Source organism: Siniperca chuatsi, linkage group LG13, assembly GCF_020085105.1.
Source record: "Siniperca chuatsi isolate FFG_IHB_CAS linkage group LG13, ASM2008510v1, whole genome shotgun sequence".
NCBI lineage: Eukaryota > Metazoa > Chordata > Actinopteri > Centrarchiformes > Sinipercidae > Siniperca > Siniperca chuatsi.
Window position 1 is genome coordinate 19,038,044 of NC_058054.1, and position 20,022 is coordinate 19,058,065.

Below are 20,022 nucleotides of genomic sequence, written 5' to 3' on the forward strand. Positions count from 1 at the left end.
GGTGTGTATGGTTCATATTATCATACATACATACAAATGTGTCCATGTTTGCATGTATGTGCATGAGCTCTAAGTGTGTGTGTGTGTGTGTGTGTGTGGGTGTACAAGACTGGGAAAAGCATTTTGAAGCCCATATCTTGACTTATCTATTCAAGCACATTTCTGTCTTTGTGTTTTATTTTGTAACCAGTGAGCACATGTGGGTGTGGGAGCAAAAGTAAAGACAATGACTGACATTTCCGTTTTTTTGTGTTTATTATTATTTGTGCTCCAGGCATGCTTCTACGTAACACAAACTGTCAGATGTTGTGTCAAACAAATCCTCAGTAACAGTTGTTGTCTTGTCTTGTCTTGCAGATGGTGTTTCAATCTTGACTGAGACTTCCAACTCCAAAATGAGATTTACGCTGCAATATTGTTAGTGAGCTAGCACACACAAAACCAGAGCCCTGAAACTGACACACTTAATTAGAATGAAGACATAATTAAAGTTATTAGTTACACCTGTCCTTTTCGTGCTACATATCAAAGTGTCAAGAAAAGAGAAATTACTGTATGTAAAGTGCAAAGAAAATTGCTCCTCCTCTTCCTCTTTTCCTGCAACAATTTAGAAACATAAAGTAACATTTAAATAATATTTTCTACTTACTGTCCTGCTGTGGCTCTGTGTCCTTCTTTGGTGATGACACATATACCTTTGTTCACTTATATCAAGCCTTCACATCAAATCCAGGGCTTCACATTAATCACATGTGAACTCATTTGGACTCCAATAAACCAATGGGCGCCACCATCAACTGAATGTATGTGGTCCTGCTCCTGAACCCTGAAAGCTCTAAAAAAGAGAAAGAACATCTCACCGGCCCCTAACATCACCCAATATATCGCCCTTCTTTCCACCTGCACCATCCACCATCTCCTTCTGTGATGTGACGGGTCTGTCTTCTTCTCTGCCTGACCAGCAGTGACAGCTTCAGGAGCATCGTGTGATTAGACGCTGCTCCCGGGGGACGAGGCAGAGGAAGGCAGAGCCACCAAAAGAGCTTTCTTGTTGCCTCTCCATGTGCTCTGATCTCCTCTCATCTCCCTTGCTGCATGTCTGGGGATAGTGTTTCACTATCTTTAGCATTGTTCCTATTAGATACTGCAAAGAAAATACAGTAGTAAAGTAGTACATCTATATGGTGTTATTATAACTTGATGAAATGCAGCTTCATATCTTAGCATCATATCTTTCCATATTCAACCTATTTTTTGCAGAAGATGCAGATGCTGGAACTTTTTAGCCATATTCATTATCATCACCACACAGTATATTATCGAATAAATTACAGGCTGCCAGGAAAACCTTCCTTTTAAGTAGACATAAATATTTTTAAGTAATCATAAATTAAATTATTAGGAAAAAGCTCCATTAGAGCCGTGTCAGAAACTCTGTGTACTCAGTCTATGTTTTTTGGAGTTTATAAAAGTGATGCTGCGATTGCTGGAGGGCATCGGTGGTCTTGTCACTTTCTCAGGCGTGTTCCCATCTCGTCCTCATTCTCCTTTTTGACTGTCCTCGCATTTCTTTCTACATTCAATGCCATGACATTTTTTACAGTACATTTGTCTGTATGATGTCACATATTTGGCTCGTCAGAATTTTGCTATTTTTGCCTTCTCTACTCTACTCATTTTATTAGCACTCCATCATTTCATAGATACATCAAGGCTAGTATTACTCATCTCCTACAATTAAAATAGAGGTCACCTATGAAGGAGACATGACCATTAAAATTGTTTTTTGGGGGTCTTTAATATTTTGTAAATTGTGTTCTAGCAAGCCATGAGTAGTGTCAGTTTTCTGTTTTATTCTTCTACAACTTACATGTCCCCAGCTTTCCATAGCCGGTGGCCTCTGAACCAAAGCCAATTATTACCTCAACATCCTTAATTACTTCCTCGGCCTATATGGTCTTCCATATGCATGCCATTATATCCGCTTAATCTGTCCAGTGAAAGAATAGAAGCACATGCAGCAACACACACACATACAGAGACATTAACTACCACTTTGTCACAACCTTGGGGCCACTGGGAGGTGGTGAAGCTGAACTAATAGAGCTGAGCTGGTAGAGGGCAGTGTGGCAGCAGCAGCAGCAGCAGCAGCAGCAGCCGCTAAACCGACTGCAGGCGAGGTTTCTGCAGCTGCAGAGCTGAATGCCACAGCGCAGCACAGATAATGTGATGCCCTGTGCTGGTACTTTCAGACAAATCTGATGGCATTGCAGGCTGAATCATTGAGCATCTCATAGTTTGTTTTGCATGTGAGATACTTTAACCCAGAATCATAGCAATACATCTAAAACTCTTTCTATAGTGTTATAATACCAAGTGTCAGTCATCTTGTTTAGTCAGATTTTTATTCTCTTCGCTGATATATTGTGTGAGTTGGTTCTTTTTAGCTTGGTCTCAAAGACCGATGCTGTATAATGTAGTTAAATCAGTGTGCAAGATTACACACTTTTGTACCTTCTTGCACTCCTTTCCTTTCTTAATCTACTGCTAACTTCCCTTGAGTAATCCTAGAACTGTGACGTGATGCCACTTCACCTGGCAGTCTAATGTGATGCAATTACTGCACGTTGACCCATGCAGCTTGGCTCTTACTATGATGCTGGAAGTCATGGGTATCTTGTGAAGTTGAGGCTGATTGGAGTGAGCACCAAGACTCACCTGGTTTTGTGTGTCTGTACATGTGTATCTGTAATGAGTTTGCACGTGTGTGTGGGACAAGGAACAACCTTATCCAATTGCAGCGTGACTAGTCACACACTAGAAACTAGAAAATTAGACTTCAGTGCAATGAAGAAAGAAGAAAGAGAGAACTGATAAAGACGGAAATGCATGTGTGTGTGTGTGTGTGTGTGTGTGTGTGTGTGTGTGTGTGTGTGGAAGTGTGTGAGTGACTGAGTGAGTAAGAAAAGGGTAAGAGAAGAAAAACGAGACAGGGAGAGGGATGCAGAGACAGTGGTGGGCAGGCGCAGGAAAACGATTACTCCAGCTGCTCTTTCACAGCTGCTCCCAATTGCTCCATTGCACCTCTTTCTCTCCGTCCATCACTCCCTCCATCTCATCCCTCCATACGCTCACGCGTGACCGGGCTGTTTGTAGCTGAAGTAACGTTGACAAAATACTCCTGAGTGGTGAGTACTTAGCTGGTGTGGCACACTGTTAAACTGCTGCATTATAGTTGATGGGACGGTAAAATATTGTTAGTGAGTTAAATAATGTAGCGGAGGAATCACTGCTTTTATGGCTGTCTGTCACTTTTTATTATATGTATTGCATTATTAAAATATGTATAGAAATCCTCACTCCACAAAGTGAAATAAAAGACATTAATGCCTCACAGAAGTGTTCTATATTTAAACACTTGTGCACGCACACACACACACACACACACACACACACACACTGCATCCTTGGCTTGCCTCCTTCGATATTCCTGTCACTGTTATCAGCCATCTCAGGGGGAGGCTGCTGTTAAAACATGAGCAGTCCATTCAATACACTTCACCTAATCAAAGTTAAGCTGCTTGTGTAACTTCCAGTTATCCACCCCATCAGGGTGTGTGATGAAGACAGAATGGGAGTGCATAGGTTTCCTGGCAAGCTGAGGTGTGTATGTGCATGTGTGTTTGAGTCTGTGTGTGCATATTCTGTGTGTTTTTGTGTAGCACACTTTGGGCTTAGTTTGCCTCTCTCTCTCTCTCTCTCTCTCTCTCTCTGTGTGTGTGTGACTCAGTGGGATGCCTAAGCCCAAAGGAATAGAACAACAGCAGGTACAGTATCTTAGTACAGTGAGGCATCTTTTTAAGAAATTGAAACCCTGCGTCTCTGTCATCTCCAGTAAGTGAACCCATTAACGAACACAGAAGCTTAAGCTTAATGGTTCAGGGTTTGGCCCCCTCTGTGGTAAATGTGCCGTTAAAGAAAACATACAGCTTTAATAGTTAGTCTTTAGTCTCATATTCAGCCTTCAAATCTTATTTTAATAAAAACAAAACACCTAAATCTATTCTTACGCACTCGCATAATATATAGGTGGTGCTGGAAGCGTAGTAATTACTTGCAGATCGTGCAGTGGCTCCCAGTCGTCGTGGCTGGTTTTGTTAATGAATATGAAGGGTAAAGCTCTACTGGCGTTGGTTCTCTTTTGGCAGGGCAGAGTTATATGAAATTGGATGTATAGGTTCCTCCACTGTGGATGCTCCGGTTCTTTACCTCAAAGTTCAGCAATGTGAAGATGGTTAGCAGTTGGTCAACCGTGCAAGTTCGTGTGTCAAAATTGCGGCAATTCCACTGAAATAAATTTTTTTGTCTGGATTTTTTTTCTCTCAACTACTTGCCGGTACAAAGTAGCTATATGTTTATGTTTAGCTTTGTTGTCCTTGCTTTAGCTGAACCTGTATCCTTCTGTAAAAAGTCATTACAAAGTCAGATCGCTTGTATACCTAAACATACTCATTCAATAAAGCTGATTCTGATCATGAATCAGCCTTATTGACTGCTGTTGCTGTTTGCTGTTCTAACTAAGCCTCACGGCAGATTTCTGCACTGGTACAAAATTGCTCGATACCACATGATTATTAATATAAACTGATCTGTCTTTGTTTTAGCAAAACAATCCTACCTAAAGACTTGCTTTAAAAATAACACTTTAGGACTCTTAATTCCTTGAATCTATTTATTTTTTTGTTTTGACTAAGTGATGTTTTTCAGTGCGATTGTCTTTGCCATGATTATTTGCCTCCGTTTGCAATACTTGTGTGAAATAAGCAATAGATCTGTGCTTTCATGCTGTATCTATTGCTGAGCTTCCATCTACATGTCTTGATGGATAGCGCTGTATTAATGTGAGGATGGCTGTCAGTGTCACTGCAGACAAAATACTGAATAATGGCAGTGGTAAATTTTTTTGTTTTCTCACACTGGCCTTCCTTGATCAGACCAGATCGACTGTTAAAGCAGAATCACCTGCAGCTCAGTCGACACAAAGGGCTCTCTTGTGTATTTGCAACTTTCACCATCTACAACCACCCTTAAGCATGACAGAAACACTCCCTCGCTCCCTCCCCCCTGACTCTTACTCATTTTTATGCCCTTCCTACTCTCCCTCCTCTCCACCTGCCCCCTCTCCCTCTGCGTAGGTGGGTCCTCTCCTCTTTCCCTCTCCATCCATCTCTCTTCCTCTTTTTTGCTCCAGCTGCCCTGCCATGCATAATTAAGTTTCGAGTGGAAGTGCACCCTCCCTACCGCTTTCTCTGTTTTCTCATCTCCATTTCTCTCCACATCGTTCTGTCTTCCTTTCTCGCTCTCTTGTGAATAAGAAAGGTGAGGCTGGCCTGGGAGCACTGGCCATCTCTTTTTCTCTTCCTCTCCCTCCCTTCCCTTCCTTACCTCCTGCTCTCCCCTGGCCCACACTGGGGCCGAGTGCCAGGCCTGTCTTGTTAAGTGATAATGTTAAAATGCTAAATCACACCACCACTGTCACCGCCTCCCTCCATGCCTCATTCTGCGAAGGGTCTCTGGTTTCACTCTGCGTTGTCATCCTATCCAGTCACACTCATCAATACGCAATGCAGGAGATCCATCAGCCAGTGTATTTCTCTTCCAGTGATAGACAAGGTGATGTTTGGGGCCTGACCAACGCCATGTTAATGTGCATGTTAATGAGTTTGAAGTATCAGACTTCCGTCTTTCTTTCAGTTTCATGTCTTTTTCATTCATTCAGCAAGTAAAAACATTGGGTCAAATTCAGGGTCTCTCAGTTTCACTCCCACATTCTGTCTCCACTATACAGCAGAATAAAGTAATGCTAAATTTCAGAATGTCTTAGATCATCTATGAACCACTCCAACCCAAAGCAAAAAGTCACTGATTTAAGACATGAACCAAGGATTTTATCAAAATTTTAAATTTTGAGCTGCTGAAACACTTTTTCGTAGTAGTAGTGTAAGGGTCTAATGTTAAGCTAGCTGATGATAGTAAATATAAATTGTGATGTGTGGCTGTGACTTTGGAGTTGTTTAAAGAAATCTTTGACAGAGCTGTGCTGAGTAACAAAAGTAAAGTAACAAGTAATGTAACAAATTACTTTTGCTGTTGAGTAATTAGTAAAGTAATGTAATTATATGAATTGTATTGTGAACACAGAAATATGAGGATGTCATGCAGAATGTGTACTTCAAGTTTTTTGTTATGTTCAAATGTTACTTTAACTTTATTGGAGTAAAATACAGACATACACAATTGTTTGAGCTTCTTCATCATATCTCAGCAGTGAAGCTGTTTAAACTGTGACTTTATCACATTTGGTCTCAGGTTCGGTCCCAGTGTTAATGTAACCCTTTGAAACTATGGGTGACTAGGTTGTTAGCCTATACTGTTTTAGTACTATTACACAAGGTGTCCACCTTATCAGCTAATGCATTTTCCAGCAGCTACTGTACCACTGACCCACTGGTGGCTTTACAGGATTTAGACTGGTAATGTACCTGGCTGGTTGCTCAGCCATAGCTGGGTAGGATATCAGTGGTTCATTACACAGGCATGAAGTAATTCAAAATGTCTGGATTGTATCAAAATATACAGAATTTTTGGCAAAGACTCGGCCACAACTGACTCTGAAACACTGCAGACAAGTTTTAAATTGTTCTTTGTAACAGAATACAAACCTACTAAAAGTTAACTGTTAGCTTGCCTCTACTGGAGTGTGTCCAAAGAAAACCTTTCCTGGAGATCAGGTACGTGCTTATTCATGATTATAACATGTATCTAGTAGCCATGAGCACACAGAAAGGCAGTTCCTGTGTCAGACATTTCCATCGCACTAACTTGAGCCAAGCCTTGAATATAATCCAAGGCCATCTGTTGGGTAGATCCTTCGATATGCTAATTAGGTTGTGCCAATCTTTTCTATTTACAATTGAGGCCTGACAGTGTCTTTGAATAGGGGAGATCTACTATGTCACAGATGGATTTGAATATGAATGTAGTTTAAAATGAAGCTGTGGTAAACCCCTTCACAAACCCCTTCGCAATGTTACAGATGTGTACAAGATGTTTACCTGTGAGGGTTAGGGGAACTTAGATCAGGTGTTTCATTACAGTGATGATGCATATGTACAAGTAGAGGTGTTCAGTAAATGAACAAACACATTTTTAACACAGAATCTTTAAGTTGAGAACTGAGTCACTGGTCACCAGTGTCACTGACCGAATCAGCACATTTTTGGGTAATGCTTCAGAATACAGCCTGAAAGATAAAGTGTAATTCTTCTAAATTTACAGTGTGATTTTTTTGTACTAACGGTGTGCCAGTACAGTGTGTACCGATAGGTACAAGGGAACAACATGTGAAGTTAGGGAATAAGGGAGTAACAATCTGGGAACTTAAAATTAATTTATACTGTAGTTATTTTTGAACTACTGGGTACCTATTCTAATATTACAGAGTAAATATGACCATTATTGAGCAACAAAGCTGGAAGTTTGGGAGAAGATGAATTTGCTGTGATTTATTTCTAAATTACCAGATACGCTTTACCAACACTGGAGGGGTACAGACAATTAGTGATGTGTAGGTCGCGAACGAGTCGGCTCCCGTGCCACGAAAAAAGAAATGCATGACAACAAACAAATTACACTTTTGAACACAGCAGAAATATCGTTTGCTTCATATTAGGCCTATATTATACAAATTAAATTGACATATACTGTATGTGTCTGTATGGAGTTGTGTAAATATTTATTAACCATACTATTTCATTAGTAGGGTGTTATTTTTGTTGTACATCTAGGATAGTTATTCTTGACATATACCACTTTTTAACCATCAATATGACAGAATATTTCTATGTATTGCAGATGAAGAATCTTGCATATTTATTTCTTGCAACAAATAAGAACGTAACCTAGGCAGTGACCAGCAGAAGTGGTACTAAATGAAGAGCTGTTTGGGAGCCGAAAAAGCCGTCTCTCGGAAAGGAAAGGAGCCATAAGATCCGGCACCCTTCAAAGAGCCGTAATTCCCATCACTACAGACAATAATAAAAAGAGGATAGACAAACTACATAGTTCCTTTTTTAGTTTTGGGGTACTTACTAATTAACATTTGTCTTTTTACTTTGGAACAAACAGAGGTCCAGGGAAAAGAGTATTGTCAGGAACATGCTGTTACAAGCCTACTTATGGGGTAGGCAGGGAAGACAGAGGGAAATCCTCCACCCTCTACCATCTCGTCCGGAGCTGAGGCTGCAAAACTGTTTTACGGTGCTGAGCCCAGACCCTTCCCTGACCACCACCCCTCCGCTGCACCCACACCTCCACCATCGCTTGCTTCCACCATCGTCATTGGTGATTCCATTGTTCGGGGGCTCTCCCTCCCCTCCCACGGAACCGCTGAGCGGTACACTGTTTCCCCGGAGCCTGTGTGTTGGACTCGAACACACAGCTTCCAGCAGTGCTTGGAAATCGCGCTAACTTGAGTACTGTGGTAGCACATATTGGCAGCAATGACACTTCACACTGCAAGTCCGAAACCTGAAGGAACATTTTAAAACTTTTTTCTCCTCCCTTAAAGCAACTGGAAAAAAACAGACCCCTACCGACTGACAAAAGGGGTATCGAAAAATTCAGTCGTCTGTGACAAATTTAAGGTCACTTTTATAGACAACTTTGATCTTTTCTGGGCCTGTCCTGCATTCTTCAAGCGCGATGGACTGCACCCCAACCACAGGGGCTCTCAGGTGCTTGCCCACATCATAGTGCAGTGTATTTCACCCTGACTACCTTCCCCACCTACCCCTGTTAATTACCCATCATAATTAAAGACCCATCATCTCTACTTGACATAACACTGTCAAAACCGGGCCAAACATAAATACCTCGGTTACAATCCCCATAAACAGGAACTCATTTTCATCAACATGGCTCTTTTTAATATTATAGACATTAACAAACAAATCTTTTTGTATCAGTGACCTCATCACTGATCACAATCACAAGTCTTTTTCTCTCTGAGACCTGGCTGGGCACAGATGCACCTGCCACGCTGACTGAGGCATGTCCCCCCACCTACACCTGTACCTATTTCTCCAGAGAGGGAAAGAAGGGCGGAGGGACAGCTGCAATTTACAGAGAGAGAGACTGAAGGGCAGGGATGTGGACCTAGGCACATTTCGTGCCTTCGAATATAATGCTGCTCTTTTATTTTCTCAGCCTTGTTTCCTTCCTCCTCCTAAATTATCTGTTCCCTCTTTAACAGAATTCTCAGACCTACTGTCATTCACACGAGCTATGACTCCTGCATTTTAATTGGTGATTTTAACATACATGTTGATAATCTGACAGATACCAGAGCCAAAGAGTTTTTATAACTGTTGGAAGGTATGGCTTTTAAACAGCATGTTAACATACCGACTCACAAACATGGACACACCTTGGATTTAATTATATCATGTGGTCTGAACATCAATATATCTTCTGTCACTGATCTGGCTCTGTCTGACCACCACTATGTGTTTTTAAAAAAAAAACAGTTTTGATCTTTCTCTGCCAAGTACCACAGAACCTATTGTCAAAAAACTCTACATTACCCCTGAAGTAGACACAACTCTCACATCACATATTGCAACTTACAAAAATAATGTCCTACCGTCATCCTTCGAAGACTAAGTTAATGATTTTAATGATAAAATGAAAACAGTGCTTGATGCAGTCGCTCCAATTAAAACCAGGAAAATAACTACAAAAAAGGTTGCCCCATGAAAAAAATCAAACCATGGAACTAAAAAGAGACTGCAGAAGTGCTGAGTGCTGATGGCGAAAAACCACCAGTTTGCTGGCTACTTCAGGGAGAAAATAATCAACATTAGATCTGGTATCTGCCCGCAGAACAAGCACACTGCTCTTTTACCTATAACCTGTGTACAGAGTGATGTCAAGTTGGAACATTTTGATGCTGACATCCTTGCCGTAGTAAATCACTCCCTACATCTTGGTGCCTTCCCTGCTGATTTCAAAACTGCTTTAGTAAATCCTCTTTTGAAGAGAGGGAACCTGGATATTTTAACACCCAGCAATTTTAGACCGATTTCAAATCTGACATTTTTAAGCAAAATTTTAGAGAAACTAGTTTTAAATCAGCCTTTTAAACTCAACACTAAATTGGAAATGTTTCAGTCAGGTTTTAGGACACATCACAGCACAGAGACAGCCCTGCTAAAAATAGTGAACGATATCAGAACAAATCTTGACAACAACATGCCTTCAGTTCTGGTGCTCCTTGACCTGAGTGCTGCCTTTGATACTGTGGACCACCAGACTCTTTTAAATAGATTAAGTGAGCATGTTGGCCTGTCTGGAATTTCTTTTAACTGGTTTACCTCATATCTTTACAGAAGAAATGTTTTTGTATCTATAGATGACCACCTCTCCAAACACTATGAGGTTACCTGTGGGGTACCACAAGGATCAATTGTAGGACAGTTACTTTTTAATTTGTACATGCTAACCCTGGGCAGTTTCATCAGGAGGCACTGTATGTCTTTCTCCTGATGACACCGGGCCGATTGACTCACTTTTTAACTGTATTTTAGATATAAAGGCCTGGATTTCACAGAATTTGTTACAGCTCAACCAGGATAAAACAGAAGTACTGATCATTGGTTCAAAGGCTCAGAGAGAGAAACTGGCCTCCAAACTAGATTTCAACCCAAGCCAAGAAGCTAGAAACCTAGGAGTGATTTTTGACTCTGATTTAAGTTTCAAGGCTCATGTGCAGGGTGCCACAAAAGAGCATTTTTTCCATTTGAAGAACATCTCCAAGTGAGGCCATTTCTCTCTCTTAGCAACACAGAGAGACTGATGCACGCTTTTTTATAATTTTATGGTTTCATTATTTATATGTATTTTATCATTATTATATATTTATTTTATTTTATTCATATTTTACTTTTATTATTGATTTATTGATTGATTGATTTATATATTCACTTGTTTAACTATCTTAACTATACATCTTTTATTGTTGTCTTATTCATTTAACTTTTAGTTTTTGATTGTTTTAGTCTGCATTGTAGACACAGTACAGTCCCTTGTAAAGCACTTTGAATTGCATTTGATTTGTCTGAAAGGTGCTAAGGAGAAGAAGAAGAAGAAAAAAAATAACATCATCAATAACATCTGTTAGCTTTGGTTGTTAGCTGTTTAGTTTTACGCATTTGAAAAAATGACCAATGTTGTTTTTTTTGTGAGGGCAGTCTCCTGTCTACAATTACCATGTGAAAATCCATGAAGCCACTGTGCTGTTTGTATGTGAGAACATGACTTGTTGGATGCACAGTGTTTATGTGAAGCTTTCACTAAACTCATGTTGCTATCAGTAGCTTTGACTCAGAAAATGTATTGTAGCCTATTTTATTGGAAAAGTGTCTGTGTACTAAAACTGTATTCCCTTTTTTATGAAAGCAAATTAAAGATTTAGAACAAAAAATGTCAAATAAAAAGGCTCAGCAAACCAGAAAATCCTCTAAGCCAATAAAAGAGGAACATTGTTGAATCTGATGCAAAATGTGTTTTACTTTGAATATAGCAACAAAGTGGAGTCTAGCAGTTTTACCAAGTGTGCTACAGCTCCCAGTAGGCAGAAAACAAGAGGGGTAAGCAGACACAGAACACACAATGTAACCACAAGGGTCTCCCTTCGGCAGTGTGTGGAGCAGCTTGAATAAAGATCACTCGATGATGTCAAACTTTACAGTTTTGCCTCGTACAGTAGGTAGAAACCCTCTCTTGTACTTGTGACTATGCCAATGTTGGTACTAAGTCTGCTGAGTGTTTCCTGTACAATTAGTGATATTAGTGGGAAGGGTTAGTTTTAGTAGGAGTAGGAGTTTACAACATACTTTGGTTTGCATTAAAAGTTATATTATTAAAACTGAATTAATTTTGATGACATGCCCTCATGTGCAATTTCTATACGGTTGAGATATTGGCAAGTAGTTTTTCTTATAACAGTAACAGGATGCTAAAAGGTGTTGCTTACCTGTGTGTTGGAGGTTAGAGCTTGCTTAAACAGCAGCACACACCTGCTACAGTTTGTCATCTAACAAGCTAACTGTGGGTTGTTGCAATATTTAACCGATTCACTAACAAAAAATTGCCAAAAGTGTCCGTATTTGAATGTTTTTATTCATTAACATTTAGGTAGCATGATTGCTAATCTTGGTGACTAAGGCTGCATTTCCTGTACCCGATTCATATTAAAAACATTCCAGGGATTTTCATGTGAAGCAGAAGCAGGAATCAGGATGTGAAGGTTATTTTAGGTTTTCATTAAAGGAACAGTCTGACATTTTGGGAAATACGCTTATTTTCTTTCTTGCAGAGACTTAGATGAGAGAATTGAGAAATGAATAATTGTATTTCCAAAAATGCCAAACTATTCCTTTAATATATCTTAACAGGACTTAATTACAACTCAGATAGAATGGCAAATGAGAGTGCACAAGTCATGTTGCCTGATATTTCATGTGGATTGGATTGGACCCACTACTGAAAGACTCTGAAAGACTATATAGTGTGTTCATGTGTATTGTACGTCTTGCATTACACCTGGATGTAGCTGGATAACATGAGGGTTGTATTGTACTTTGCTATAAAGAGCATGTCAGTCATATACAATGAAACAGTCTTGTAATGTGTCAGCATCAATTACTCAAGTCAAATTCTTTCTAATCTTGATGTAAACTACTTAGCTACACTGTGTTAAATAAATAATGCAGTGTATGTGGATTCTGTTTCAATCCATGTTTTCTCTGTTACCATTCTGCTTATTCAAATCTCCAGCAAGAGCTTTAGTTAGTTTCTAAAAAAAGGACTGACTTGACGTAATGGGAACATTGTCAAAACAACCTCAATCGTCAACTCTTCTCTTAAAGGACGAATCAGTAATTTTTTTTGACTATATACGTTGAGGAATTTCCACATATATTATTCAAGTGTTAGAGTTACAGATTGAAAAAAACTTTGTGTGTTTCATAACTGATCCGAATTTAAAATATAGGCTAGTTTAACACGTTTTACCAACATTTATTTTGTAATTAAACCTTTTACAGTGTCTGAAAATGTTAATAAATTAGATTTAGTTGTGTTCTAGAGTTAGACCTTGTATGAAAATATATTATAATTTGATATTGATAGGAGGTTCCAATCTTTTCTTTCGTTTTTGGTGGTGGGGTTACCCATTTGTTTAAATTTGGATCACAGATTGCGGCTTTAAGAAACCCGAGAAATAAACTCTAAGCTGTCCTATGCAGTAGGCGATTTGAGGGGGGATGAGGGGGCATGCCATCCCCCTTGTTAGCAAATTGACTAAAATGCATCCCCCTTGTTAACCTGCCATCCCCCCTCTCCATCCCCTAGTGGCAGAGAGAGTGCAGGGGCAGAGGGGTTGTATAGCTGAATATGTTAGTCTGACTCATTGATCCTTTGTGCAAGTTAGAATCTAAAATAACTGCGGGGGCGGGGGTTCATCCATCCCCCCTGTTAAAAATGAACAAATTGCCTACTATGACAAATATATGCTGAGTAATTATATATATATATATATATATATATATATATATATATATATATATATATATATACAGTATATATATACAGTATATACACACATATGCATATACAGAATCTCTCACCCACAGCTTTTCTCCTCTCCTTGTCATTCTAACACATAACTAAAAAAAAATGTAAGCCCTAAAATCCTCTTCTTACAGCCAGGACTTTGGAATACAATCCATTGCAGTTCATGATGAAGAAGCAACTGCTGTAAAATCCAATTGGAGGTTTATGGAGATAGATGGAGATGAATACCTCTCTTCGTCATCCCTCTCTCTTTCTCTCTGCCATACAAATGCACAAATACGGACTCACATACACTCGCACATGGACACACTTCCCCTCACTCTCAGAGTTACATGAAATCCAACCACAATTATACACCATCCTGCTCACAACTGCAAAGGAATCTTTCAGCAGCCTGGGTTTGGTCTCAGTGGGCAGCGCTTCACTGCTGAGTGTGCAGCCTCTCTTGCCTTGGTGGGGGGAGGCCTCCTTTGTCGAGGTATTATCCGCTCCCATCTAATATTCATCAGCTAGTGGGAGATTCGTGACGACAAGTCAGTTTGATAGGCTAACAATGCACCGAGGTGGTCGGTGTTGTTGTGTGCACATGCTGGTATGTGAGTCCACATTAACAAGGTAAAAACAGCACACACATGGGAAGGCATGTGCATGGAGGCTCAGTTGTGTCCCCAGAATAAATATAGCCTTTTTAATTAGTTGGTTATAATCAAATGATTCATTTATACATTTATACAAAACTTAAAAAAAATCATTTTACAAAGAATTTAGTGAAAAAGTACAAGTGAATAATTATGAATCACTTAAAAGACATATTAATAGCATAAAATTATTTTTTTGCTAATCTTTTTTTTTTACATACTTTTAATTGGGTCATTTAAATGCAAATGTAGGTAGCTAATTTATAATATATTTTATTTATAAAACAATAATTTGCTAATAATCAAATGACCACAATTTGAAAAACTATAAATTGCAAAGGCCCACTCTGGTCTGGCAGTGCATGTTGTGTGCATGTGTTTGGGAGAGTATGACATGTGATGATGGGTCATGTAACAGCACACGTGTGTTTCAAGTGTTCTCATATATGGTACACAACTGGCTGTTAACCCAGAAAAGATCACCATTTGACTATTTCTAAACAGCATCAACCCAGTCTTTGCACAGAGGCCCCTGCAAACGTGACTTATTGCATTTGTTTTTTCTCTTTTATATAATTAATAGACATGATAAGAAGTAAGATAAGGACAACATGTGACAAAGATCATGAGATGAACTTGAATATATCATGCTGAAACATGGTGGACACCTAAAGTCACTGAGCAACTGGAAAAGCTACAATGTAATATGTAGTACCATGTACATGCAAAATTGACAGTACTGTATGGGATAATACTTTTATATTAGTCTTAATAAACAGTAAATGTTCTCAGCTATAAAACAGATAACTGCACACTGGCACTGCGTAACACTGCACTAGTCTCTATACATATGTTTTTGTCTATGTATATGTGCATAAGTACCCAAAAAAAAAGTAGGGTTCCAAAACAACACAAGGACTTTCTCACTGATTCCCACATTGTGTCTGCACGCACACACACACACACACAACTGAATCACCCCCCTTCCCCTCCCCTCAATCCTCTTCCCCTTTCCCTCTCTTTCTTTTTGGCATCCATCACTGTCCGTGGCAATGGACTGCGAAACAAATTTCTATCACTATACATTACAGGTTAAGAAAGGGAGCTGGGAATGTGTTATATATGCCGGGTTCGATTTTTATGTAGCGTCTACGGGCTCGTCCATCATTGCTCTGCTAGGCACCCTTGTGCACTGGGCCCCTGACGAGATGTTGTCTTGGCACCGCTATCAATCACCCTACGCTTGCCCGAGCCCCGTGCCCGATGTGCAGGAGGGGGCATGTGTTGTAGCTGCAGGACTCCCTCCCTTCTGCTCCCTCCTCCTCATGATGGTGACGCCAACACTCAAAGTCATTCGTCATTTGAATGGTGTGTTTAGAGCATGTGGGGCCTTTATCCCTGCATGACCTCTGTGGGTCTTCCTTTATGTCTCAATACAGCGGAGGACCCCATGCTTTTAATGATAGGAGACGATTGGGTAATAATTGCACAGGCCAGAGAGAAAACAAGGTTAGATTAGATCCCACCTGGCGCCACTCAACAGTGAAATGATACTTGGGTCAGAGCCATTAAGAAAAAATGAGGTCATGCCTTCATATGAAATATATGTAAACCCCAACTGTATTGCCAACATGGGGAGCATCATTATAAACCGACAGCAGATTGCATCATACAGTGTTTAAGGTGGAAGTGGTTGGATGGAGTGCAATGCTTTGATTTGTGGCTTCATCGCCTGATATAATTTCAGTCCACCATGACCATGAAGGAATAAGCCTTTACCGCTCTGATGCCTTAATATGTCAGTTTACTCTCTCTGTGTCTTTATATGACATATAGGGTTAAACAGACACAGGATGCTAAAGCGTGTGTCTTTGCATGGCTGCTCAGGCTACTGCTAGACTAATCCTTTTTCTCCCAAAGTCAGGCGGATTATGATTTGAGGAGTACTCCTTCGCCCTTCACACTCCACGGTGAAAGTCACCAACCTATCAGAGAGCGTGGGGGTAGAGGAATGTTGGAGGGGTGGGTGGAAGTGAAGATGGAGGAGGGTGGGGTGGGGAGAGGGCTTAATTAGGCCAGATCACCTCCGCTCTCCACCACCACCATCCCCAGTCCGCACACTATTCCCTTAGATCCCATTCACTTAATGTTCTGTGAAATCATATTCCACTCCCCGGAGAAGAGAGAGAAATCAGAACAATAAAATGACACATTTTAAAGAGAGGCAGCACCACAGGGAAATAGACTGTCAGTGACACATGGAAGATGTTGTGGGCTGATGGATAGCAAGCACATCTGTCTGGCCCATTACCAACAAACAGCATCAGGCCCAAAACACAGCAGTCTGGAAGAAGCTTCTGCACTTCAGTCAACTAAAAACAAGTTGTCTGTATTGCTTTATGTCTTTTATGTCCAGTTATATTGCTGATATAGTATCTAGAATAAATATTTTCTTTAATAAGGGACATCCTAACTAAAAAAAACAGGGACTCACATGCATTTCTATTGGAATTTTACAATGATAAAACAACTTTGTGTTTTAGATCACATACCTGCATATGTAGTTTTCAGGCAAACTGCTGGAAAACTACATAACCAATAAAAAAGTTCTAATGCCTTACTATTATGCCTTTTTAGGCTGATAGTTGTACCTCCAAAAACCATATAACCAACATAACACCTAAAAATGCAGATACTGCAATCTGCATTTGGATAGAAACAAAAAAAGAAACAAAAGTTTGATTATTACCCTGCTTAGCTTATTGAAATAAAAAGTAGATCTGTTTTGCTAGGTGGTTGTTTTTCCTTCTACTACTAATATTTACATTGAAATCAATATAATAAATTACAATTTAATACATTTAAATATGTGATTTAGAGGTAGCTTAACCACACCATATCGCATGAATTCCACCAGAGTGAAAAGCTGAGATGGCAGATACTGAAATCTACTAAACTTGTTACCCTTAAAGGTGGGTTATGCGATTCTAATCCAATGCAGTCTTTTTGTCAAATTCAGCAAATATCTCCTCACTGTCCACTAGCTGTCTGTTCAGTGTGTGCGCTGAAAAAAAAATCATTTTTGTACACAGCCCTGGCTCTGTAAATGCTAAACAAACAAAGTGGCTCTGACATTCAGCTTACTTTCTAGTTTGCCAAGATATACTGTTGTTGTGATGTTAGGTCTAACAGCAGGAGAGTTGTGAGTATCGCTGTCTGGAGCTGCTGTGCTGGGAAACTCGTCCTCTCTGGCTGTTAGCTTCGCAGAAGCAACTGTAGGGACAGTTTGCTAACCAACAACCTAGCTAACATTAGTTACATTACTTGCTGTGTTGTTGTTCGCTCTACATCATGGTATTTGTCATGGTATTAGATTTCTCCAGAATCGCATACCCTCTCCTGCCCCAATCGTCCCGTTTTGCTAGCGGTTTTTAGACACACTTAAAATTCTTAACTTTTCAGCGCAAGGTGCAGAGTCGCACCAGTTGTCAATGTCACACTTGGTCCACGCAGCCAATCAAATCAAGCAGGCTTTACTACTTTACTGCTTTCTTGATGCCGGTAGATAGATAGTAACAGTGGGACAATGGCAAATACAGACGAGAGGTTGATATTAGCAGTATTTAACTACGATGAACTATATAATTCAAAGTCACACCATTATTCAAATACTAATCGGTGAACGCATGCATGGAATTGCTTGAGCAGCCAGGTGAATCTCTCTTGTGCGTAATGCAGTTTACTGTGCCATTAATAGGCTAGCTAGCTAGTTAGCTGTTGGACTGTGAGAGAGCTACGGAACAGTCAGAACAAAAGTCAGATTGAGGTCTTAACTCAACTTGTTGGGCAGTTTGGCCTTTAATGTCCAGACATCAACCACCTCACCAAACTTTATAGAAATAAGAACAAAAAATGTTCTACACATATGAACCCATAAAGTATGCAGGTTTAAAATCATTTCATTATGTGTTTTTTTTTAAACCTTTCTAAATTTTGCTTGTATGCAGGTTTTGATATTGAGGAGTGGAAAAAAGATAAAACAGTCGTGACAGTGAATCTCCAGGGCAGTTGTCTGCTAAAAATACTCTGTAGCCTTTAGGGCTTGGTGAAAAAAATTCAACAGAGTCAAATTTAAAATGTCACTGTGTCCCTTGAAGGTTAAAACAACGCTGCTAAAAGCTGATACTTGTTCTACCACACTTAAAGATTATGAAGATGACGTCAGCTGTGATTTAGAGCTGCATCACAGCCAATTCAAGGTAAGGAGTTAAATTCTCTGATGAACAGACCTTGTTACAAATGAAACCTAAGCTGCTTTAATTCCTTAATTAGAACTGTGTCTGTGTCATTGTTCTGTGTTTCCCTCAGCTCCATTTTAAATTAGCCACAGTTACCCAAATTTACACATGCAGAGCAGTCAAGCTGTAAACTTATAGTATAAAGGTTGCATTGTGAATAACAAAGTAACGTTGCATTTGGGTGGGGCTGAGCCTTCTTTCTCTACACTTTTTTTTTAAACTGCAGAACAGAGGCAAAGAGGCAGTGAAGCAGACAGGCGGCCCGGCAGGCAGCGAGCAGCGGAGACGTCCAGCAAAATGGAGGTATTCAAACAGAGAGAGAGGCTGTCAGGGAGGAAGACAGAGAGAAGCTGGACCAGCACAAAGATACACATGGAATACAAATAATACTCAGACTGGACAAACAGCTGGCCAGACAAAAGACAGACAGGCGAGTTGACATGCTCATGGAGACTGATGGGTAAGAAGACATGCAGGCAGGCGGGCAGGATGGAGGGAATCCAGACATCCATGCAGAGTAGATGGAGGGTGGAAAGACCAACAGGAAGCAGGGACAGACCTGCTGCCTCTCCACACCTCGAGGACACATTGGCAGCAAAGAGAAGCTAAAATCCCCCACTGTGTTTAGCCAATTAGGGCCCTTCAAGACCAGAGGAAATGGCTTTACTCCCCACCAAGAAGAGAGAGGGGGGAGGGAGGGAGAGAAGAGGTCCAGCATTTTCCAGAAGCCAGATAACATCTGGGTTTTTTCATTAGGACACAAGGCAGCATTATCATCTAGAACATCTGAGTTTACCCCCATCTAGTATACACTCTTTCTATCGCTCCCCTCCAATCATTACTAATGCACTCTATCTCTCTCCTTCCCCTCTCTCTCCCATGCCTCCCACTCAATCAGACAACCCTATGTTCATCCTTTACTGCTTCAGACTCCTCCATTGTTCTCAATTTTTGTCTTTTCACTTTGTGTTTTGCTTTATCCCTCCCTTGCTCTTGTTCTTTTCCTATTTAGGAGGGGAAAGAGCACAATTAAGTGTATTTTTCAAGATCCTTCCAGCTATGTTTTTCACACCAATGTTGGCCTAAATTCACTGTGGTGAGAACTTGATTGTTCATTGCTCCTGGAGGTTGCTCATTCCCAGAAGTGAGGGCTAATTATTTTATAGAAATACAGCAAGGTATCTGTTTATAACCAGAAAAGGTTGCCACTTCACTGTGTGCTATCAAAGCACTTGATGAGCTATATTACCCCTACCATAACCCTTTAAAATTCAAAGAAATTAACTTGAAATTTAAGCAATTGTGTAAATGATGCAATGATGGTGAAACAGAAGATACAATGTGTAGGCCTGTTTATTGTTTCTAAGTGAGCTGTCATATGCATCCAAAGA